A 25639-nucleotide genomic window follows, 5' to 3' on the forward strand; every position below is an offset into this window, starting at 1 on the left:
TGATTAAATCCTACTAAAATTAGGAAAAATTTGAACCGCTCTAACTTGAAAAATAATAACTTCCGGTTAATGAATGAACGATCATTAGAAGCGCGAAACCTTGCCCTTCAAAGCGCTTTTTCATTTATCCCGATACGACTTCCGGTTTCTAAAATATCAACGTGTAAAGAGAAGGTAATTTTTAACCATTCACCTTCACCTCAATTAAACCTTATTAAAATTTGGAAAAATTCGAATCGCTGTAACTCCGAAGATAATGACTTCCGGTCGATGAGCGAACATCGTCAGAAGCGCAAAACCTTCCCCTTTAAAACACTTTTTCATTTATCCCGATACGATTTCTGGTTCTCGAGATATCGTCGTGTAAAGAAAATGGTAATTTTTAATAGTTTACTATCCTCGTCCTTGTCGCTTACTCGGACCTCTCGCTCGTACCTCGCCTGATTGACCTATCCCAAACTCTAGACAAGCGACAGACGCGATTCCTAGAAAAACGTAGTACGCGTTTCCAGGAAAAAATATAGGTCGCGAGCCCATTCATAATCTCTAACGCTATATTAAGCATTATGAAAACTTTGAGCCCTTATATCTCGGCAACCGATTGAGATATCGGAATGAATCAAAAACCGATTTCAATGGCATAATTTCCTCTATTTCCTGACACGGTTCAGAGAACAAAATTTTTAATTTTTTCTCGAAAAATTTCTACACTTTGAAGAGTCAAACTTTCGCGAATCTATCTGAATGCAATGATCTGTTGTTGTGATAAATATATAAATATACAAGAATACAATTTATATACAAGAATACAAAATATATGACATATTTTCACGTTAGAAAAACACTTGTACAGTTTTACCTACGTACAAAATCGACGATCTAATTATTCGTAAATCTCGCTGTGTAAAAGATCACGTTCATAAAACGATCAGGATTTCGTTCGCATGCATTGGACCAAGCGCCATAGGCGATGTTGCGGATAATGTCGGTCCCACGGAGCGCAGCCGCATTTTCGTAAGATCCCCCCCGTTACCCGTGCAATCAATCTGTTCCATCTATCCTTTCTTTTTTCTCCGCTAAGTAAACGGACGCCCTGGAACGGCACGTTCCCAGACTACCGTCTCGACTACTACGCAGAGACGCAACGGCGCCACCGAGACGCACTCCTTCGATCGGATTCCTAGCCTCCACTTACGTTGCAGGAATTCCTATCTCCTTTGCGTCCTCCTCCGTTGCAGTTTCCTCCATCCCCTTATTCGAGGAACGACTCGGCTCTGAAATTCGCTGGCCGACCAGCGAGCCCTAGAAAATGCATGGCTGGCTTAATTGCCATTTCAGACCGAATTCATCCACGAATCCATTCGTTCGGCTACCTAATCGGACAAAGATTTCCCTTCTTCCTTTCCTCTTTGCGCCTGTTCTTTTTTTCTTTTTTCGGCTATTTCAGCCAACTATTCGAGGGAGAACTATAGCGTTTCTTGGGTTTTTAGGGGTGGATGGTGAAAGAGATATTATTCGAGATAACGTTATAGCTTTGTTTGTTGACTTAGGGTGTTTGATGTTCGATTTCTTCAGGTTTTTTTCGAGATGTAATTTGTATAAATGTAATTTGATGTTTTTTAATTAGAAAATTATAAAATAATAAAATAATTATAAAATTATGAAAGAATTAGGATAATGAGTGTATTGTTTATTGTTACTATACTACATGTCAATGAAATATAATTAGTATTTAAAAAGAAAGAAAAAATAAAATTTGAAATTAATAAAAATTATATTAAATTATTTGGAAATTTTCATTCTAATCTAATAATTTATCGGATGCTGTAATATTATCTGTAATATCTCGCTTGATTCTGGAAATATTAAAAAATTTTTTAGACAAAAGTCAAATGGTTTCAAAAGGACTATAATATTATGTAATTATTTTTTTTCTTGAAGAATGCATAGAGGTTATATGAAGATCAATATAATTTTTTTAAATAAGTTTGTATACTTTTTAATGCATAGGTAGATGCAGCATATTATTCTCTACAAAAAATTATTAAGCTATATATATTAAAAAGCTATTAGTTTCGAAGATATTTAATTAAAATTAAATATTTCGTAAATTAATAATTTTTCGTCATATATATTTTAATAATTTTTTATAGAGAATAATATGCTGCATCTACTTATGCATTAAAAAGTATATGATTCTATTTAAAAAAGTAAAGTTGATCTTTATAAATCTGTCATGCTTCCACATAAGAAAAAATTAATAATATTAAGATATAGCCCTCTTGAAATCATTCAACTTTTATCTCAAACATTTTTTAATATTATGAAGAATAAATGAGATATTTCACATATTTACATGAGACACCCGGTATATACAGAATTCTTAAAAAATAAAAAATATTCAAACACATTCATCAATACAAAAAGATGTCATTCATCGTAAATGGTAAGTATAAAAAAGGTAAGTATCTTAGTATTAAGAAAACTGTTGAAAAAACGATTTAAAATAAAAAAAAAAGAAGCAGCTTTAGGTAAGTATTAGGTAAGTATTAGGTAAGTATTTTTAGTTTAGCAAAGTATAAAAAATTTTATAAAAAATTCCAATTTTTAAAATTTTCAGAATGACTTCGCGTGCCACCTCCGATCCAATTATATTCTCCTGATACAAAATCGAAATTTTGGCAAAATTTCTCCCTCAGAATTCCACGAAAAATTTCGCGTGCACCTCCTATCCAATTATATTCTCCTGATACAAAATCGAAATTTTGGCAAAATTTCTCCCTTAGAATCCTCCGAAAATTTCGCGTGCCATCTCCTATCCAATCATATTCTCCTGATACAAAATCGAGATTTTGGCAAAATTTCTCCCTTAGAATTCCCCGAAAAATTTCGCGTGCCACCTCCTATCGAATCATATTCTCCTGATACAAAATCGCAATTTTGGCAAAATTTCTCCCTCAGAATTCCCCGAAAAATTTCGCGTGCCACCTCCTATCCAATCATATTCTCCTGATACAAAATCGAAATTTTGGCAAAATTTCTGCTTTAGAATTCCCCGAAAAATTTCGCGTGCCACCTCCTATCCAATTATATTCTCCTGATACAAAATCGAAATTTTGGCAAAATTTCTCCCTCAGAATTCCCCGAAAAATTTCGCGTGCCACTTCCTATCCAATCATATTCTCCTGATACATAATCGAAATTTTGGCAAAATTTCTCTCTTAGAATTCCCCGAAAAATTTCGCGTGCCACCTCCTATCCAATTATATTCTCCTGATACAAAGTTGAAAAATGAGACAGAAAATTTTTGGTCGAATTTATGATTTTGTAATAGGAGAATATAATTTGACAGGAGGTGGCATGTGAAATTTTTCCATCAATTCTGGGATGGAAATTTTTCTTCAAATTTTTAATTTGTATCAGGAATATATAATTCTAAAGGAGGTATTGCACGAAATTTTTCTTGAATTTAATATACTTACCTTTTATACTTACCTTTTATACTTACCTTTTTATACTTACCTTTTTATACTTACCTTTTTATGCTGACATATCGATGGAAACTGTTATTTATCATTTTTTCAACATTTTACTTAAATCTAATTATTAAAGTTAATATATTATACTTACCTTTTACATCCTTATCTTTTTCTAAGATGTTATTGCTGGGATCTGCAAAAAAGAAAATACAAAATATTAATAAAAAAAGTAATCTATAAAAAAGTTAATTTATATGTTAAATATATATTCATATTTTACCTGAAATGCTTTTTAATATTTCCAAAAATAAATAAGATATATTCCAGGTGATAAAATTATCTACTTGGGACTTTTTATAATTAAAAATTAAAAGGCATTTAACGACAAGTTTTTTTTAATTCGAATAAAGAAATATTTCACGTCTCGAATATTGAATTGATCGTTTAAGACAAAATAAGTATAGAAATTTGAATCTCGTCGAGAATTCAACTTCGTTCGACTTGTCACACGATTAAACGTGATTCGTTAAAAAAGACGTTAAGAAGGTACAAAGGCAAAAATTTTTAGCAACAGCGTGACACAAAAACTAGCAAAAGGATGAAGAGAAAAGAGACTCGGCCAACAATGGGGAGAAAGAACGGACTAGGTGCAAAGAAATTACGGTTGGAAAGGATTGTCACGGAACGAGATCGACTTTTCTTTTCCTTAGTCGAAAACGAGATCGACTTTTGGAAAGGGAATCCTTCTAAAAAGAAATCCTTATTCCGTATAATTACGCGGAAGAGCCATTGCTAAGAAGCCACGAAATAGTAGCTAAAGAATGCTTCGGTAGATGAAAGAGAATACCAATACGATAAGCAGTTAAGCAGTTAAGCAGTTACTTTGAGGTGTAATAATAAATTAAGCGATTATTGTTATTTTTAAAGAATTCACAGCCCTTTTTAATGTTTTTACTCGTTTGAGAGAAAGAATTTCAAACTGGCACTGCTTTCATTTTTTTGTAATATAATTTCTTACTTATTAAGCAAGAACTGAAATAATTGGCGAACGAAGAAATAATGGTATTACTGTGAAGTTGCGAATTTTTACGATCTCATATCAAAATAATATTTTATTTTATTGTTTAAAATAAAATAATTTATTGTTCAAAATCATACTTAATATCATAGTAATAATTCATTAAATTAACGACATCTCTTTGTAAGTAATGCAATTTAAAAGTAATTGAAATACGATAAGAATTTCTTTATCGCCATTAAGCGATTTTATTCGTTATTTAATTTTCCCTTTCATTAAATAAAAATCGATCTTCTCAGAATCTTGTCTTAAAAATTATCCTTCTTCTTATTCTTTGAATTATAAAAACGAATCTAACTAAGTAAAATTAATTGAATCCAACAATAGATATCAAAAACTGGATAAAATATATTCATATTTTTATCTTAATTTTTTGAATTTACGATTAAAAAAAAAAAAAGGAGAACAAATCCTCCCCAAAAATTAAAAATTAACTTGCCTTTTTTTCCCCTCTTCGACGACAATTTCTCTCGTCTTTTTTCCAGATCTCTCCTCTTCACATCTCACGAAGTTGTTTAAAAACACAGCAGGCAAATCTACTGATCTAACATCCATCCACACGCAATTCAACTCGACTACGATTCCACGAATCGTACGTCGCACGTCGAAGCCACCAGCATTCCTAAGCATAAACTCCAGGGGAACGTTTTACATTTGTCGTGAACAGGGGGAGGGGAGGGAGGGCCAACCTGAGCCGTCCCCCGGGCACTGTACACCTATCCACTGACACAACGTTACACCCAAGTTGAGGCGACGTGCGTAGCCGGAACTCGCGCCTCTTCCCGGAACTCAACCCGCGCCATTCTGCTGGCGGCGCGTTTTCCTTGGGAGCACGGTCGAGCAGAGATCTGGTATCTAATAACGCGATGCCTGCCCCTCCCTCCTCCCTCGACAACGTCCATCCTCCCTCGTCGACAGATCCTTTCTCACGACAAGGAAGCTCGATTTTCCAACATCCTCTTGTGCGCTTTACAAGCGAGCGTAAATTCCCTCGTTCCCTCGTCGATGGGACAAGTTTGGATACGGCGGCAGGTGCCTTGATCGTGAATCGTTTTAATGATCAGGGGTGATCTTTCTAGCGCGAAATTTCGCTCGATTAATAATTTTTATTTTATTTTTTATTTTTATTTTTATTTTTTATTTTATTATATCGATTAAAGATCGGGGGTGGAAGAAAAATTTTTTTGGAACGCGCGTGTTTGATATTTGCATAAAAAAATTTTTGGTTCAGTGAAAAGTTATAATTTCAATTATTTGTTTTCGTATATTTATATTTTGATATTGGAGATTATTTATTCGTGGGGAAATTTACGAAAATTACGATTGGATTTTTATGATAAATTTGAAAAGTTTGGGAAGGAAATCGTCAATGTAAAATTAGTTGAAGCATAATTGAGTGAAAGGTACGGTAGTTACAAGGATTCGTAAAAAATGTTAAAAGAAGAAATTTATTTCGTTAATACTCGTTATCGAATCTGTAACAAAAGTACGTAATTTCGTTATTTTAATATTGCTGTAACGGGGAAAGAATATCGGGCAATTTCAACTTTAAACACGAAACGAGAACATTAGATTTCGAAATTTGAAATTTACCGAAAATCTATCGTTACAGGAATAATTGACTATGTGTATAGCACGAAATCATTCAGCTGCACCGATATCGATATGAAACGCGTGCGAATGTGCCATTCGGATTTCGAAACTTCGTACTGTTCGTTATAAATTTACACTTTAGTCACCCATTTCGAATCCAGAAATCGATTCTATTCAAACATTACAACGAGAACCGGAGAGCAAATACCATTTTCTCCCCTACATTAGAACAGGGAAAGGATATTCTTATTACTTAAAATTGTAAAAAGATCTATCAAAAACTGTAATACCTTTCGTATGTACAAAATATAAATTTTACGTATCCGCTTCACCAACGTTTCCCGAAACATTCATCATTCTACGAAAGAAACTTTAAATACCTCATCGAACCCTTTATTAACCCTTCTTACCATTTTCGAAACGACGCGCGCGAAAATCTAATAAAGAAAAATTACGCCGTCGCGACATCTCTTCTCGTCGAAGGAGGGAGGGGGGTGGGGGAAGCGAAAAATGATCTAAAAAAAAAAAAAAAAAAAGAAAAACGAGGAAATCAGATATGCAAAAGCTCGCCACGTGCCCTCTTAACACGTACACTCGCGCGTACATTCCGCACACACGCGTGCCACGGAGGAGAAGAGGGAGAAAGCGCTGCCAGACGCAGTAAATTTTATCGGCCGGATAAGAGGGCGAAGTTGTAGAGAATGCTCGTAAAGATACTTTACTGTATATTTACATCCCTACGTATAATACGTTACGTGAGTTAATACCGTCCGTTAAGTGAATCGAAAGACGGTTCGAACGCGTATTTTCGCCGGATTCGATCGATGATAAGGGGGAGGGGAGGGGAGGGATAAGGCGAAAAGGAAGGAGAAAGAGAGGGAAAAAATATATATGGACCTCGTATATATATATATCCACGATTGGAGTGTCGGTGATTTTCTTCTTTCAAGAAGAAGAAGAAGAAGAAAAAGAAGAAGAAGAAGAAGAAGAAAAAGGGTTAACCCATCCCTTTCCCCTCTATGGTTGAAAACGTTCGTGGGTGGATGAGGGAGGGAGAGGGTAGGGTGCCGGTTCGTGGTGATTCGAAATTGGAAAATTATCGGCGCTCGATTAATCGGCGTGATTCCCTGAACGTATTGATACACGGATACGTAGCGCGAGACAGCTCGTTTCCGGCGCTCACCCCCTGGATGACGTCTGGACCTGCTTGCGCGTTTGATTTAGTGCTCGGATGACAAAAGTCGATTGGCCGACACCCGGGAAATTGACGTGGCTCCCGTTCCTGCTTCGATCGTAATCGTTTGATCTTGTTAATCATTCCGTGGTATATAATTTTGGATTCGTAGTAGTCGCGTCGAATTTCGTTTTTTTTCTTTTTTTTTTTTGAATGAAGGGAAAATTTCTTCTTTTACCGATCGAGCGATCGAGCGTGCAGAGTTGTTGATTTGTTGTCGATTTCGTTCTGGAATAATTTTTCACTCGTTACGTCGTTACACGGAATTTTGTGTGAATTTTGTAAATAATTTTGTGTGTAAAAATTTTCGAATAAAAAATTATCGATTATATATATATATATAAGTATAGATATAGAGTAGTGTAAGTGTAGCGCGATGAATTTGATTTGATGTTGAATTTTGATTTAATTATCGAGTTATTGATATGATTTGGGAGAAAATATTTTTTTTTTTTTTTTTTATCTAAATGCATTTTGTATCATCGGATCAAGAAATCGATTTCGTTAAACGTTAAACGCGATCGTTTGATGTGTACACGATACGAGTCGTAATGAGAGCAAAAAAGCCAGATGGTTTAGACATGCATGGATATCGGAATCTGATTCTATTGTCCCGCGACGCGTCACTTTGCGTTTAAGTTTAAGCCAGATAATTAATCTCACAGACTGTTGAAATTGAATTTCCTTTAATCCTCTAGTTCACCTCTAGTACATTCTAAGAAAAAGAAGCATCCACTCTTTCCAAACCCTTTATATCAATTTCCCCGCTTTCTATAAAATATTTCTTCGATTTCTTCTCGAGAAAACTCATCGATACACCTCCACACCTCGCTTAAGAATCCCTTCGAATGAAATACAAATTAAATAAACTACCTATCAAAAAAAAACAATAATAACAAATTACCTATCTTTCTATCTAAAAAAAAATTCTTAAACTCACCCTTAAAATCAACTACCAATTATTCAACTTATCCCTTTACCTAATTCCTAATTTAATCGATCTCACAGATTCAAGAAATCAAAATCGAAAACGATATCGAGAATTTTCCGATCTGCAAAAGGATCCGCTAATTCCCCTTCTCCCTCCAAAAAGAAAGAAAGAAAGAAAGAAAGAAAAAGAGAAGAAGAGGGGAAGAGAAAGAGAGAGAGAGAGAGAGAAAAAACAAGCATCACACAGAATCCATCCGCGGATTATTCCACGTTACTCCACCCCTTCCGGCGGAACGTTCGATTATAAATATATCGGAGAACACGTTGACCGCGCGCCGGTGGTCTGATCAGCGGCGCTGAACGGAAATACAATTATCGGCGAGATAAAACGGGGCGAAACGGTGACAGGGCTGGAAATCGGATGGCTGAAATATGCAACGCGGCCCAGGGTAATGGAGGAAGCGCGCCGTGGCGGTGGTCGGGGGGAAGAGGGGGGAGGGCGGCGGAGAGCAGAGAGAGAGAGGGGAGGGAGGAGGCAGAATGCAGAAATCGGAATGTACCCCGCGGGATACTCGACGATGGAACGGATCGACTCGCTATTTAATTACGTATTTCGCGAAGTTACGTCAACGGCGACGCCGACGTTCCAACCACCCCTCCACCCACCTCTTCAACCATCATCCCCCATCTCTTTTCCATCGCTGTTTATCCCTATGAATCTTTCAACGCGCCGCTTTGGAATCTTGACAGCGAGCTAGTTCGGGACTTTTCATTCTCGCGGCTCTCGCGCGCAAGCTCGTCGGGATCTCGACGAGTTTTTTTCGTGGGACGGGTTTCAGGATAATAGTTTTTGAACGGGCTGATTAAAATTGCAACTTTGCTTTTTTGTTGCTTGAAATTTTTATCGCGGGACGATGAAGTTATTATTTTGAATAGCGTGCTGGGATTTTTTTATTCGTATGTACCTTCTTAAAGATATATATCGTTCCATTGTACGCACGTTGTACGGAAATGATAACTTTTCAGAAAAAAAAAGAAAGAAAGAAAGAGGAATACGTTCAAGGATTGAAAGATTATTTGGAAAATTTTAAAAAATTTTAAATTTTAAGGATCTTTTAGTCTTTTGAAAAGGGAGAAATGTTATATGACGTAGATTGTACGCACGTTGTACGGAAATGATAATTTTTCAAAAAAAAAAAAAAAAAAGAAAGAAAGAAAGAGAAATACGTTCAAGGATTGAAAGGTTATTTGGAAAATTTTAAAGATTTTAAGGATCTTTTAGTCTTTTGAAAAGGGAGAAATGTTATATGACGTAGAAGAATCTGTAATAAATCTAGTAGCTTAATCGTAACAGCCTAAATCGTATTAAAACGGGATTTATAAATTTCTTTACATCTACATCTTTTCTACCTCAATTATCCGAGTATTCGAGTATTTCGATATCATTCCAAAGCAAAATTTTAATTTCGAATGATCGAATCAAATCGATAATTCAAATCGCGAAGAAGAGGAATGTTACGCTACGATATTCGAGGAAATTTCCAAATAAAAAGAGAAAGAAAAAAATACGGACTCGTCATTTCGCAAATTCGGTCAATATGATCAATTTCGGTGAAGTTTTTCTTCGCGCGAAAGAAGAATACAATACTTTCCTCGAAATTCTTTGGGCGGAATGGAACTATCAATTTTCGGGGCGGCGTGATCGGGAAAACGCAAACGGAACGAAGAAGCGGAGGAAAAAAGAGCGGGTCAAAGGGCCACGGGGAAATTAATTGCAGCGCGCTCAATTTGGCAGTGGTGTTTCGCGGCGGAGCAAAGCCACGAATCTCCGCTCGATTCGAAAGGGAGAGAGAGAGAGAGAGAGAGAGAGAGAGAGCGAACGGTCGTGAAAATGCAGGCAGAGAGCGTGGCCGGGCCGCGACGAGGGAGAGAGATATCGGACGGACCGCATTCCCGAAAAGCATTTGGCGACGTTGGAGAGAGCGGCTCGATATTCGGGGTGCGGTTCCTAGGTCCGTAGGTCCTGGGTTTGCGTGAGCGTGCGGGAGCAAGGGAGCGCGATTCGAAGCGGAAAAGGGAAGGAGGAGGAGGAGGAGGAGGAGGTGGTGGTTGTAGGAGGTAGAAGAGGCGGTGGACGGAGGAGGCGGTGTGGAGTAGTAGACGACGACGGGGCTGGAAAGAGGACATGTGTGCGTGTGACTCGGCGCAACTGCAACTACGTGCGTGCTTGCCCGCGCGAACGTGTGTACGGCTGCCTACTACCCTACGTCCCTCCACGTAGCACGAGCACGTGTTCGCTCTTGTGTGTACGTGTGTCGTAACTGGTGGAAGAGGGTCGAAGAGGCGATGCGGGGTTGGCAGAGAGAGAGAGAGAGAGAGAGAAAGGGACAAGGAGAACGGCGTGGAGTGAGTTGGTGGGTGGTGAGGCGGATTGCACGCGTTGTGCAGTGCGGTTAACGGCGTGTGCGTTGCGCCGACGGCCAACGACGCTGCTTTTCGAAAAGAGAAGAGCGAAAGAGGAGGAAGAGGAGGAGGAGGAGGAGGAGGAGGTGGCGGTAGAAGAGATGATGGTGTGGCGAAGGGAGAGGAAGAGGGGGGAGGGTTAGCAGCTCCGACGGTAGCTAGCAGAAGCATCAGCATCAGCGTCAGCAGCACGAATGAAAGCACGGAGGACGAAACTGGGCAAGAAAGAGAGACGGAGAACGACGAGGGTAAGATAGGTAGGAAGGGAATAGCCGAAGAGAAGAGAAGAGAAGAGAAGAGAAGAGAGAAGGAAGGAAGGAAGGAAGGACGCGGGCGTCTCGGCGTTCTGGCAGACGAACGCATCGATCCCAGGCGGGTCAAGCACGGAATCTGTCTCTTTCTCTCTCTTTCTATCCCGCTAGAACTTCTCTTGCCTTTCCCTCTTTCTCTTTCTCTTTCTCTTGCCCCTTCTGAGCCTTCTCCCCATCGCTCTCTCCACTACCGCCCCAACCCCCTTTTCCGCTCTTCTCGCCACCAAACTCCTCCACCCGTCCGACCACCTCCTCCTCCTCCTCCTCCTCCTCTGTGCCTTCACCCTTCACCCTTCCTCCTCCCTCAGCCCGCCCTTCTCGCCGTTACTGCGCGCTCGCCCCCGCCAGACAAAGACAAATTACGCTGCATTTTCAGAGCCCCAAAGAGCCCCACCGTCCTTCTCCTCCTCCTCCACCCTCTTTCTACCTGCCTCCCTCCCTCCCTCCCTCCCTCCCTCCTCCTCCGCCACCCTCCTCGATCCTCGTCTTCCTCCTTCCTCGGAAACCCACCACCTTCTACCACCCTCGCGCCACTTTCGTCCCTGCCCAGACCATCCCGACCGCCACCCTCTCCGCCCTCCGAGACTCTCCGCTATGTAGGGCATCAAACGGGTGCTCAACCCCTGCGCGCTCTAAAGGCGTCTTGCCTATCAACTGCGACGTGCTTCTTCCTTCTCGCTGCTTCCGCCTCTCACGACTGCCCTCGATCGTGTGCGTCGCGATACCATCGCAGCCCGCGAAAACAGATGCGACCGCGCTTCGGGAGGGCAACGCGTTTAATGAGTCGCGTACGCTCCTTCCTCCGTCCTCCCCCTCCACTCCCCGACATAACTTTCCCACCCTTCCTCTCCTCCTTTTCCCTTGTCGCTGCTAATACGCTCTCCGTCCTAAAATTTCTTTTAGGATGTAGTCTTCTCTTCTTCTTATTTTTTTCTTTTTCCTTTCTTTCTTTCTTCGTTCCTTTTTTGAAAAATATCGATGCTGATCGGAGAAGAAAGATTGGAAAGGATCATCGGTGGAGAAAGATTGTTTGCGCATTGGCCTCGATCTTTTTGAAGGGACTTTTTCCTCCCATTTTCGTTCTTGCATTCTATTTCGATTGTTGTTAACACGAAAGAAAGTGAAAAATATTCTTTAGGATACGTTTGAGGATAGTATCGCGAAACGATATTATCTCCACGCAGCTAATTCTTTTTTATTTTTATTTATTTTTTTTGTTCTTCTGAAAAAGAGTTGTAACGAGATGTAACGAGGGTATAAAAAGTTCGTAAACTGTAATAAGTACTTGTTAAGTTAAGTTTCCAGTGAAAGGGAAATCGGTTTCTATTCCGGTGTTTTAAAATTTTATGAAAATTCTGAACAAATTGAATTTTCGTCCAACTGACGCTCTACTTATCGATCGAAAGAAAGAAGAAATATAATAACAATTCTTTAAGCCTTATATTCAACTTAAAAAACAGAATATTCTTGCCTCTGTGATTATCAAACACAGGAAATGACTAGAGTTTGGTAGAAGAAAGAAGTCTCTCGTACTCCCGCATGCTTCTCGTCGACGCGATGCATCATTAAAGAGGATGTAGCAATTTTACCGCGAATTTAACGTGACGTCGTGGTACCAATATCGGTAAAATTCGAGCAGCTGCTCAAGCCTTGCGCGTTCTCAGAGCGTCTTACTCGCGAAGGACTTCTTCCTTAGGTCAGTGAAATTGCCGATAATGCAGGGTAGTTGTATCGGGACGTCGATAAGGGATGAGAGCTCTCTAAGAGCATCTCGTCCAGGAGAAACGATGCTGCTTTCTCCTTAGGTCATCGCTACTAACGATGACGCGAGAATACGTTAGGTCGATGACGATGGAACAAGGGGCTAAGTAAACTGTTCATCGATTTCCATTTTCGATATATATCGAAAATTTGAGTTTGCGAGAAACGTATAAACGAAGACTCGAACGAAGGAGATTATGATCGAAATATTTCTTACGGCGGAAAGGTAAATTTTAAGAAATTTTATGATAAGATTTATCCATAATAAAAATCGTGCTTCATCGTTGTTGGATGTTTATTTTTTTATTCTACATTTGATTTCGATGCATAATTTTTACAACGTGGCAAGAAGCGAATCAAAAAGTTTAAAGAACACACTCGTATAAATTTTATTCGAAAGGTGAAATTTTTCACCCTTTTTTTTTTTTAACGCATAGTAAAGTGATTTTAAAGTATTATAACCGTTTTGATATTGTCGGTGTTCATTCTCTTCCCCTTTGTAACGTCCTCCACTTTATTTTTTTACATTTACAAACAATATTAAAACGTCATAAAATTGAATTGAGTTCTAGTTAAAAATTGATTCTCTCTGAAAAAAAAATTCCTCAATTTTAAAACTTATTACGTAATACGCAAAGATCACATTTTACGTGATCTAATGTATTCTCATAATGATACAATTACGCATTATTCTAATATTATTATACAATACAAAATATATATATTTTACTGTCCAATATATTTTAAATGTATTAGATATCGAATAATATTACACGCAAGATCGTTGCTATAAAAATTCGATTTTGCAAAGAAAAATTCTGGCCGAAATATCAAAAGTCAGTCTTCTGAGAGGAGGAGAGGCCAGCAGGAAACTTTGCACTTCGCGCATGCTAATAACGCTTAAAGAGCCAGTCACCTGGCCATTAAGAAAGTTGGATAGCGGTGGTGGTGGTGGTGGTGGTGGTGGTGGTGATGGCGAGAGGTGGCGTGTTCGTGGCAGAAAAATGTCAACAATGGAAGTCCAGGAAAAGCGGGTCGAAGTGCGTTAATTAAACATTCCTGACGATGCAAGACGAGGGGTTGAAAGTCGGCTGGGCTGCGTTAAACCGCGAAAGATGGATGTAAACCACTTTCGAGTCGACCAACCCCCGCCTCACTACCCTCGCGAACAACGGAGTTTTAATACCCTCGGATATGCGCGATACAATCGTCGAAAAAAAGAAATTCTGACTCGCGATTTTTTCTTTCTTCGAGCAACGATCAATCGTTCTACCGTTGCAAAATTATAAGATTAATGAAATTATCGCGTAGATATAGAAATATTTGAAAATTGAATTCAATTTTGATATCTGAAAATCGAAGACTTTTAATACTTTTCACTTCTAATTTTCATCGATCAATTCCTCCTGTTCTTAAATTAATCTTTCTTCTTAATCTTTATATATTAATTCGATATTTAAATCTAATGTTTTCCAATAATTAGAAAATATATACTTTCCATACACACGTAATTCGAGAAAACAATATTAAAAACGCGACGAAGGAAAAATTCATATGCGTCGTTGCTATGGATGTCACACGTTCCATTTTATAATAAAGAAACCGGAATTAGCGAGGGCGGGCTCTGTAACGCATTCGCTCATTAAGAAATTCCTCGAAAAGTTCTCAAGTATTCATACGCGGCAAGTAGTAGCAGACGTTGAGGCACAGACTCAGGCTGAGGCTGTGAAGAAGAAAAAGAAGAAAAGGAAGAGAAAAAGAAAGAAGAAGAAGCCGGCTTTCTTCTCCCCGCGAATTTGTCTTTTTCGAAAAGTTTCGAGTAAGCGGAAGTTGGTAAACAATGTTCACGACGTTTTTACAAAGTTGCTAATCTCGTTACGCGTCATTATACGCAACACACCCACGCAACACGTCTAGACGACCTAAGGCTATTCCGCGTTTCGATGCGCCTCCTCCCCCCTCCCCTTCTAATCGCATTGTCACTAGCTGCAAACACGGTTATGGTATTAGAAGCGATGCCGTTCGCTCGTTGTCGCGAGAGGCGTGCGCGGTTAATAATTTCGGAAAACGTGTTGCCGTGTATAACGCCGCGTTAACCTAACCAGCCAGCCCTGGACGAAATATGCGACGCGACAAATAGAAGCGTTTCGCCCCTCCGTTTTGATACCTCGTCACGCCGTTGTGTATCCACCTAGGCGGGGGAAGCAACACCCTATTTGTCTTACAATCCAGTAGAGTAGGGCGCCTTCCAATTTGTGTTCACGGTTGATGCGCTTGCTCATTACCATAATGAGAACGAAAATAAGTTTCTGATTAATAGATACACGTAAACAATATTCTGTCGAATATCTGAAAAAATTTTCCTTTTTTTTTTTTTTTTTCTTTTTAAACGAAAGGAAATATAAAATGTAATCATCGAACAAGTTCCAATTCTTATCAAACACCAAACGGTTCAAATATATATACATATATATATATGTGTGTATATAAAACGCGCGAAAAAGAACGAAAAGAAGGGTCCCCACCACGAAGAGGGTTAATATCGATCTAACAAGATTTTACGCGGACGGTATCCAACACCCGATTACATCAATGGAAAGAAAATTTGAAAACCGTCGATCTCGGTCGAATTAATTGCGATAATACCAGCCAGTTACTCGAAACCCAATCCCCTTCTACCATTAGACAGTGGAAGGATCTCGCCGTGGACGCGAGATTCCCTGGAACAACAACTCGAGGCATTCGAAGACGTCGAACGAGAAACGTTAAGATTTTTTTCTTTTCGGAATTGGCCTAGGTTGCGGAACGGGCGAAATACGTATTCCGGAGACCGTTCGAAGAGTGATCGCGGGAGAGAGGGCGAGGACAGAGGACGAAAGTTGCGAGTGCGTGTAAGCGTGTCTGCACTGGTTGAGAAGGTTGTAGCGGGGTTGGTTTGAGAGGCGAAGGACGGAGGCAGGAGGACGAGAAGCAGTAGTAGGTGGATGAGAAGGAGGAGGAGGAGGAGGAGGAGGAGAAGGAGTAGGAGGAAGAGTACGGCGGTAGGTAGCAGTGGGTGGCAAGCCGAGGGTGGTAAAGGAGAGGATGAGAAGTAGGAAGAGGAGGGAGAGGAGGAGGAGGAGGGCGGTTGGTTGAGACGCGGAGGTGCAGCCGAAGGAGAGAGGAGTCTCCGTTGGGTTGGGTTGGGTTGGGTTGGTTTGCACCAGCACCACCAGCACCGACATGGCTCCAAGCGAAGGAGAGGATGGGGTAGGATGGCCGGGCCTCTGCTCGCTCGATAGAGGCGCGTCCCGTCGTCCCATGATTGGAAACCAAATCGCCGCACATCCATCCCTCCCTCCCTCCTCCTCCTCCTCCCTCCCGTCCTCCGCCTCAGCGATTCTCTTCCACCACCAGCCCGAGGAACCCCCTGGCCACCGACTATCCACCCTTACTCTCAGTCCTCGCAACCCTATCCACGGCTTACTCCCTGCAACTATCCCTCTTTCGCTTTATCCCCTCGTTTCTCCCTTTATTCCTCTCTTTCTCCATCCCTTTCTCTCTCTCTCTCTCTCTCTCTCTCTCTCTCTCTTTTCTCGTATCTCCAGCACGAACCTCTTTCTCCCTCTTTATCGCCACCCTCTCTCTCTCTCTCACTCTTTACCCCGCACAAACTAACTTCACCTTCCTCTCGGGCTATCTTCGCATCCACGTCCAACCTCCACACCACCTCCTCTAGCTCACCCTCCAGGGACGCTAATGTCGAGCTAAGTCCTTAAAACCCCTCAGCCGGAGGCCGGCGAGCCCGCAGACCGGAATGGCCTCCATAAGTAACCGGGTTTACACACCCCAAGACCCTATTTCTCACCGTGGAAAAACTGCAGTCAGCTCGGTTGCGAGCGCCATCCCCCTATATATATATATATATGTACACATATATAGCCGCCGAGTCCGCCGATTGCAGATTCCGCCGGCGGGCCACGGTATCGACGCCGACCGAGACCGAGTGACGCTCTCAAAGAAGATTAGGAAGATGAGCGCGGAAGAAAAACGACGGAAATCTTTCCGGGCGACTGCTGTGCGCCCGGCCGCAGAGCCACAGTTTTCGTGGGGAACCGAACAGCGACAAGATCTATACGCGCGATCTGATTCGACGTCGATCCCGATCCATCGTGTCTCTCACGGGTCTTACGTGGTTTTAGACTGGTTGCGCGCTCTTAGCTTTTTTATATCCTTGGGAATTTTAGAGCTAATCCTTCTTTTTTTTTTTTTATCGTCCACTCGTTTGATCGTCACTCTTTCGATCGCTCGAAGAAATATCATAGAATTTTTGGGATTGTTAATCGTTATTTAAATATGTATCGTGTTCGTAAATAAATTGCACAGAGTTCGATGCTTGATTGTTTCATCGATAATTCTTCAATCGTCCATATCTGTAAATATCTTTAGATTTGAAATAATAATAAAAATGACGAAGATTTATAATCGGTATACACACACACATATATATATAGAAATATAATTATACTTAAACACGATCAAAATGGTGGGCTCTCAGTTACGATGCGTGCGACAGAGAGAAATGTATAAATCGAGTCGTTTCGCGCGAAGGTTTTCGAACGATATCGAGGGTGCAAGTACTACTGTCCTACCTCACGACGAAACTTTCCTTTAGTGACGCTGCTACTTTCACTTTTGCTCGTAATGTTTATGCAGAACACCGAAGAAACTTTCTTGAGGTGCAAGTGTACCGGTAACTGCAACGGCGGACGTGGCGCGCGCGGGGGATGAACGGGGGGGCGCGAGAGGGGGCGCGCCGTGAATATACACAGCGGCCGAGGAAAGTTTGAATCGAATATCCGTAAAAGAGGTATTAAATCGATAACTTTGTCGCGGGTCTTGTCACTTTCGATTCTCGTGCAACGGAGTCGATTCGATGCGATATCGGATATCGATCCATGATCTAGATTATCCAACGATACGCGAATTTGATTAAATTAGATTAAGTTTTTTTTCTTTCGTTTCTTTTCTTTCAATATATTCTATTATATTGAAACAAAAAATATTAGCAAAAAAAAATATTTTAATATTTCTTAATTAATATATATCCCTCATGATGAGTGTTATTTGTTGAATATTCGTAAAATTTCTTTCTAAAAAAAAAAAATAAATAAATAAATAAACAATTACGCGTAAAAAACGAATCTATAATAATCGTATACATACTATACTATTTTTATTGTAATATTATTTCTTAATTAACATATTCCTCGTGATGTTATTTGTTTTTATAAAATTTCTTTCTAAAAAAAAAAATAAATAAACAATTACGCCTACAGAACGTTTAATCTACTTACTATACTATTTTTATTATATATTATTATTTATTATAATATACTTATTATCCTATTTCTTTTCTTGCTCTCTCAATATAATCTGTAACGATGAACTTACAACCGCGAATCCAATTTTCCAAATTTTCCTCGAGAGTTTCAAAGGGCGCGATCAAAAGCGAGGAAAAGAAACAAAGGGGTAGGGGAAAAGATTAAACCCAGAAACAGACGAAATACAGGGGACATCGTAGCTCGAGAGGATGGAAAGCGGTTTAATATAGCCGGTTTCTAAGCAGCCATTAAAATGCTCAGAGACGTGCACGAGGCCAGTATTACCGCCTCGTCCGTTCCGTCTGATCATACCTTTGAATCCGACGACGACGACGACGACGACGACGACGACTATGCTCGGCAGAGCTTTATACCCGAAAAGGGATCTCTCTCCTCGAAATCGTGCGGTATCGTGAAACGCGCCGGGTACTCTCCTTAAGGGGTACCTACAAGCGATACCAATATGTCCGTCGTCGTTAGTGACGTTACCGGATGAGCAAGCACGAAGAGAGAGCGAGCGAGCGAGCGAGCGAACGACCGAGCGAGCGAGCGAGCGAGAGAGAGAGAGAGAGAGAGCGAGCCTCAGAGGCGTTGAATGCCCAGAGGCCCGTAGGATATGAGACTCCGTTGGCCGCAGGATCCTCCGCAGGAGCCAGTGGAACCAACTCGATGGAACCCTCCTTCGGCAAAGTGTATTGACGGCTAGAACGACGTTCCAGCTTACGCTAAGCGGCTGTCCTCTCCTCTACCATTCACCCACCTCTCTCTCCTCCATTTCCACTATCCATCCTTCCCCAACTCGATCGCATCGAGTGTATATATATATACATATATTATATATATGCTCGAATGTTGGAACGTTCGGATGCGTGTGTCCATGCATGTGGTACGTGGGTGCACGGTTATTCCAGAGACACGTACACGAGCGCAGGGACAAGTACACCGATGCACACAGAAGGAAACGAGCACGTAGCGAAGATTCAGGTACACCCACACAGGGACAGACGCCAGCACGGAGAAGCATGGACGGGCGCGTGCATCCGTCTCGTAGGTCTCATAGGTCGAACCTCCTAGGTTCGTGCTGGAATTACGTCACGCTGCGCCGCCGTGGAGGATAGGGCACGGCAAAGTGGAGATAGGACGGGTCAAGACGCTCCTATCGCCTCGGATGGCTTCGAAAGGGTTAAAGCGCTGTCGTGACCTCCTTCTTCCCTCGTGCTCGTTCGACGAACTTGCGCGCGGGAGAACAGAGAGAGAGAGAGAGAGAGAGGAGAGAGAGAGAGAGGGAGAGAGTGTTCTTCTCGTTCAGTCCAACCGGCCGGATTTTCTTCGAACCGATGACGACACGACTCAGCAGGGCCTTTGGGAATCGACCATGGCGCTCTGCCTCCCGACCCGACCCTCCCCCCCTCCCTCTCTTGGCCTCCCTCGCGAGAAACCAACGGCGACACAGTGGCTTTTGTTTTACGGCGAGATTAATGCAATCGCACGTTTCGATTGCGAAATGTTATTCATCGTGGGAGGCGAGGAGGGGTGGGAGATAATATCGGGGATCGGATCTTTGCTGACTGCGAAAGGATTTATTGAAAAATGAGACGAATGGAATTAGCGTGTTTCGGTTCCGATATATTGCGACTAGGAGACGCGTGGGAGGAGAATAATTCAATTGGTCGAATTGTTGTGTAAAATGTGATTTTTTGCGAACACGATGATGTTTCTCGAAGGAAATTTTTAAGGTGTTTCTTTTTTTTTTTCTTTCTTTCTTTTTTTTTAATAATCAATGATTAATGATCAGAGAGAAATTTAAGATAAGAAAGATATTGTGCGTTACGATTCAAAGTGAATGGAAATAAATTTATAAGGAAGAAGAGAGGTATTTGGGTATATTACAAATTTCTCCTTCCTGCCGATCTTTTATCATTTTATTCGATTCCGCGAGCAGAATTTTCTTTTTTAGTTGAAGTTCTTTTAAAAGATGTAAATTCAACAAAATTAATTTATATTACACGCGACGCATGTTTGCGAACGTTCCCTAATTATGAGATATGAATGCGTATAGTTACTCTTCAATGCTTGAATTACACTTGCTTGCTGAATGCCTATATTACTTTTGGTAGCGCAATTTACCGTTCTTTATCGTGTAATACAGCGTGTTGTTATAATATAAATATTTTCTTCCCTGAAACGAATAAAAATGTGTAATTCCTTACGTAAACAGTTTCTTATTTAAATGAACGCTATCATAATTCAACGTTTCAGTCAGAATCACGGAGAATTCTATATTTTATAATTTAAAATACGATTAACAGGAGGAGTAAACGTTGACAAAATACGTTTTATTCGATGATATTCGTTGTATCTGATGATATCTATATATTTTAAAAAGTTAATGAAAAGAAAGCAAAGATTTTTCTCAATGTACCGTCTGAAAAATTCGAATAAATTATCATTTAAATTAGATTTAATTTCTTCAGAAGTGAAAAAATAGAAATATATAATCGAATCTGCATAATGAATGATTTTAAAATATAAAATATAGACGTCTCTTTGTTTCTTGTAAAAATAAAATATTAATAAAATAAAAATACAATTAATGAAAGCTAATAAAATGTAAATACCAAAATTCATTCCACATTCCACATCTTCGAAGATACTTGCGTTTCATTATTCGTCGCGAAACGAAAATTTCATAAAATCAAGATAATCTAAAAATTAAGAATTAAAATTAAAAATTTCAACCTTGCTTTACAAAATTCTTTCGTCTACCTACAAATAAAAAGAAAAACTACATACATATACAATATAATTCGTCAAATCTCTGGCCAAACTGGGCAAAAATTCCTCGATAACAAAATTAATAACGAAATTAGAAAAGTGATTCCAAATTTTTGATCAATCTCTCTCTCTTTCTCTCTCTTTCTACTCCTGCTGCTGCTGCAAAACAGAATAGTTTAAATCATGGAGCGATAAAAATTGACCCACAAAGACAAAGATCATAAATTATTTCGCCCTGATTTCGCGTCGAAATATGCACCCGTTCGCGCGGGTGGAACACTTGCCAACAATCCCCCTCCCACCCCTCCTCTAAAAAGCACAACAAACAACAAAAATCATCGCGCTCCCCGTGTGTCCCCGATTTCGAGACGAGCACGCACGTTCGAACGAGGAGTTCTCGAAAAGTTCTCTCCTCTCGCTTACGAGATATATACACACACATATACACGCATATGCGCGCACACGCACGCACGCACGCACGATCGATCGAAATCGCCGGATTTGACGAAGAAAGGAGCGCACGACGTAACGAAGCGACGATTACCATTTCGGCGCGACGAATCCATCCAATGCCGATTTCCGCGAATCGAGGCGAGGAAGAGCGAGAGGCGAAAAGGTCATCGCGTGTCAGCGAAACGAAGAGTTCGCGTTCCAACTTTGCGTTCGTGCCGTTTCCATTAATGGCGACAGACGCGCGCCGGCCACCTCGGCGAAAAAGGTGCACGCACACACCAATTCCCCTCCCGTGTAACTAACTAACCGACTAACGAACAACGAGCAACGAGCGATTCGAACGAATAACACGACTGGGTACGAGGCGCGGAAAAGGGAGAAAAAAAAGGAAGGGGGGAGGAGTGGAAGGATGGATGGATGGAAGGAAGGAAGGAAGGAAGGCGGAGAGGTCGACGGTGTCCCCGGTTACCTCTTACCCGCAATTACTAAAGGGTGTTAAAAGCGCGTTCGAGGGAGGGTTTCCTTTACCGAGTGATTTTTCGCGTGAAAGTTGCATCGAAATTTCGAAAATTTTGGAGAGCGGTTGGATACGCGAAGTTGAAATCACGTGCTAACGCTCGTTTGGGGGCAGCATTCGAGAAAGTTTCCTTTCGAGAGGATTATTTGCAAGTTTTCGACGTTTCATCGACAACTCAAAAAATGCAACAATATATTTAAAAGGTAAAAAAATTCACAAAATTTTCACAATTTCGATCTTCCTCCGACACACAATTAAAACTACAGATACGTTTAAAACTCTCGAAAATATTTTCCTCGAAACGGACAATTACTCGAATTATCATCCGTTTCCACTCTCGACTCCACGCAGAGGCAGAAGAGTCTAAGCGTGGAAAAGAAGCGTGGAGTGTTTCGAACCCTGTTCGAACACGCCTGAAAACGCGGCTCCCGATGGCGAGGATTATCAAGCGGAAGGAGGGTTACGGAATCGGAGGGGCCGGGCCGCGGTAAAAGTGTGTCTCTGTGACACGAGGGGATGACGTTTTGTTGCTGCTCGACCCCCCTCGATCCTCAGCCTCGCCCTCCACGTGGTCTCAACCCGTCCCATGCCAGTGAGACGTGAGGCAGGTTAGGGTCGCCTGGTAGGGCGGTAGGACGATGTGTAGGGGGTTTTACGACCCTCGACTCGTCGGCCCGTGGACGGGGTCTCCCCCTCTTCGTCCCCCGGCCCGCAGCTGTCTACGCTTCTCCCCTTCGTATCTACCCTCCTGCTCGACTCAGCTCTGTTGGGGTAGGTCATTGCTGGCCCCATTATTACATTACGCGAGAAATGGAGAGTTGGAGTGTACCTGGTTATGGCGGCGGTGAACCGATTTTTCACACGTTCCGCAAATTTTCCGGAAAGGAATGTTAAATTTTAAATTTCGAATCGTTGAGTAAGGAATTTTGGGGATCTATTTTTTTTTTCTTTTGAAAAATAATAATTAAGTTTCATTTCGCGGTGAATGTATTGTTGTTATATATGTATATATAGAGTATTTAAGTTCTTTTAGAAAAACTTTTTTCAGGAAAAAAATTGAAAAAGATGATCTTTCGATCTTTGTTTATTCCTATTTCATTCGTTTCGAATTTTTAATCGTATATATCTAATTTTTACTCGTCTCGAGTAAGAGGTAATTTAATTAAACGAGCGTTCGATGTGAAACAATGTAAAACAATACGTTAATAGATAGGTACGTATTCTTTGAAAGAGTTATAGCAAGTAGGTGGTAAATGAATAATGCAAAAAGTGCATACAATTTTCTAGGAAAAGCTACTTTAAACGGTTAATTTGAAACTGTCCTCCACTCTATTATTAGCTTCTCCGTTCTATTAACTTTCGTTGAAAAATTCTTTTGAAACCTTGGAACTTATTTGCATTTTTCTCAAACATTCCTCGAAGATTCTTCTTCTATATCTTTATATATCTAAAATTATTATTTCAATTTATAGATCTTGTGTATAGTATATATATTCGCAATCTCTACTAGTTGTTCAACCATCTAATCTTTCTTACAAACATTCCAAGAAGCTTAACGATTGCTTATATCGATTGTATACGTATTTTTCGTTACTGCGGCGCTACAAATTCTTCCAATTCAACGTGAACCGCGTCACATTGAATGCTAAAAGGGAAAATAATTTTGCTAGTTTTCACGATAATTGTTAATTAATTATTCTCGTAATAAAGAAAAATTTTGCGAAAAATTATGCGTTCCTTCTTTCCCCGCCTACATTACTCCCATCAGAATTACCAACTATCCACAAAAGAAGATTCCATCCACCCTCCTCCTCCAGCCAAGATTCTCCAAGAAACTTCCTCTTTCTTCCCGCCACGTTCCACTTTAACGCGGAACAGGGTAGAACTTCATCGAAGAAAAATCGCGCGTGGTAGAATCGATGAGCGTGCTGACCCTGTTTCTTTCACCGGAATTTCAAGAATGCAGAAGTGGAAGGTATTCGAACATGCCGGTTCGTGTCCTAAGAAAAATACGTACATACTAAGAAAGATGATCCTTTCCAAAATAAAATAAATAAAAAATAAAAAAAGAATAACCCTTTCAACGAGTAATAAAACCTGTGAGAAAAAGAACGTAAGAAACCATATTCTCTGAAAATGACTCAAGAATCTCTTCGTCGTTTAAATATTTTAATTAAACCCTGTTCAACCAGCAATTACATCAATCTACTACTACCGACAAACAATACCATCAATAGTAATACAAATTTTTTTTATCCACGTTGGTAAGAGCTAGAAGAAAAAGAAAGAAAAAAGAAGAGAGAGAGAGAGAGAGGAAGAGGGATATTTCTCGTACACGTCTTACCCGACCTTTTACGGGTAAATTGCCGACGACGAGGGATAAAAGTTTGGCGTGGCGGGCGGGCAGAAAACTCTGACTGGTAACGAGACGTGGAACAACGAATTCCGATGCGGAGTGATACACGGCCCTGGCCCAACGCCAGGGTTTACGCTGCAAAATTGCACTTCCCGCCCACCTCCTCCGCCTCGACCCTCTTTTTCACCACCCGCCCGCCCTGTTTCACCGTCTCCTCGATAATGCAACCTGCCGAGATTCCGCTTATCTACGACACCGATGCCTCGTAGGCCGCCACTGTTTCGCCGCCACGGTCTCGGCGCGGTTGCACGGAATTCGGGCGTTATCTCGGGCGCACCCCCCTCTCCTTTCCCTCCTCCCTCCGTTTCCCAACCCCTCCGCCCCGAAAATATATACGCGACGAAGATGGATCGTAATTTCGAACGGGGGAGGGGAGGGGGNTCTCGGGCGCACCCCCCTCTCCTTTCCCTCCTCCCTCCGTTTCCCAACCCCTCCGCCCCGAATATATACGCGACGAAGATGGATCGTAATTTCGAAAGGAGCCGCTGTAGCGGGGGAGGAGAGGGGGAGAGAGGCTGTTCAAGGACAAATTTCGAAACTTTTACGAGCGGAAATTTCGACGATAATCGAGGGGGGGAGAGGGGGAGTGGGAGGAAGGGAGAGGGAAGAGGGTACTTTGGATTGGAATCGGTTTGGAATTCGAGCCGCGTCGCGTTTTCCAGAGCGGATTAAACGGGGTTTTTTGTAGGTGCGATTCGAGTCGTGCAAACGAAGAATCGCGGGGGGAGGGGGAAGGAAGAAAGGAAGGAAGGAAGGGATGATGCGATCGTTACGTAATGGGCGCAATTTTGGCGTGAGATTGGAGGATTTTAAAATAGGTGTAGGTAAGATAATGAAGACTCGTTTAGTTAATGGCTTCGTTTTCTTTTTTTTTTTTTTTTTTTTTTGTTTCTTTGGAATCGAATCGACGAAAACGAGTTGATCTTCGCCCGACTTCATTCGCGAAGGAAGGAATCATCGTCGCGATAGGGGGAAAATCTTGCGTCAAGTAAGCGAGATAATGCTTGAATTCCTCTCGAAGATATTGTCCTCGTTGGCCCAGAATTATGACACATCGTCGCATGTGGTGGAAAGTTTCGCAATTTCCCTTCGCCGTTCCGTGTTACAAATGTGGCCGACTATTTCAAGTCCTAACAGAGTTACAGAAATTATTCACAAACTTGTACTCGGTAACGTACGTAGTATTTAACGACTACCAAAAATTCTTCCCAGTCCCTTTTAAGTCCACCCAGTATTTCTAATTTTTTTTCTTTTTCAACTTAAAAG

At 41.1% G+C, this 25639-nt stretch overlaps 1 long non-coding RNA gene across 1 annotated transcript in view; it reads right to left on the reverse strand.

Annotated features, from left to right (window-relative positions):
- Nucleotides 1-1169: 1169 nt before the first annotated feature.
- LOC122719930 overlaps nt 1170-25639 on the reverse strand; it is a 45081-nt gene continuing 20611 nt past the window's right edge. Inside the window, exons 3-4 of the long non-coding RNA XR_006347703.1 lie at nt 3631-3672; nt 1170-1302 (exon numbers count right to left, since the gene is read on the reverse strand). This is a non-coding gene — a long non-coding RNA (uncharacterized LOC122719930). The remainder of the gene's footprint in view (nt 1303-3630; nt 3673-25639) is intronic.

This window comes from Apis laboriosa, unplaced genomic scaffold, assembly GCF_014066325.1.
Source record: "Apis laboriosa isolate Shangri-la unplaced genomic scaffold, ASM1406632v1 scaffold9_cov152, whole genome shotgun sequence".
Taxonomy (NCBI): domain Eukaryota; kingdom Metazoa; phylum Arthropoda; class Insecta; order Hymenoptera; family Apidae; genus Apis; species Apis laboriosa.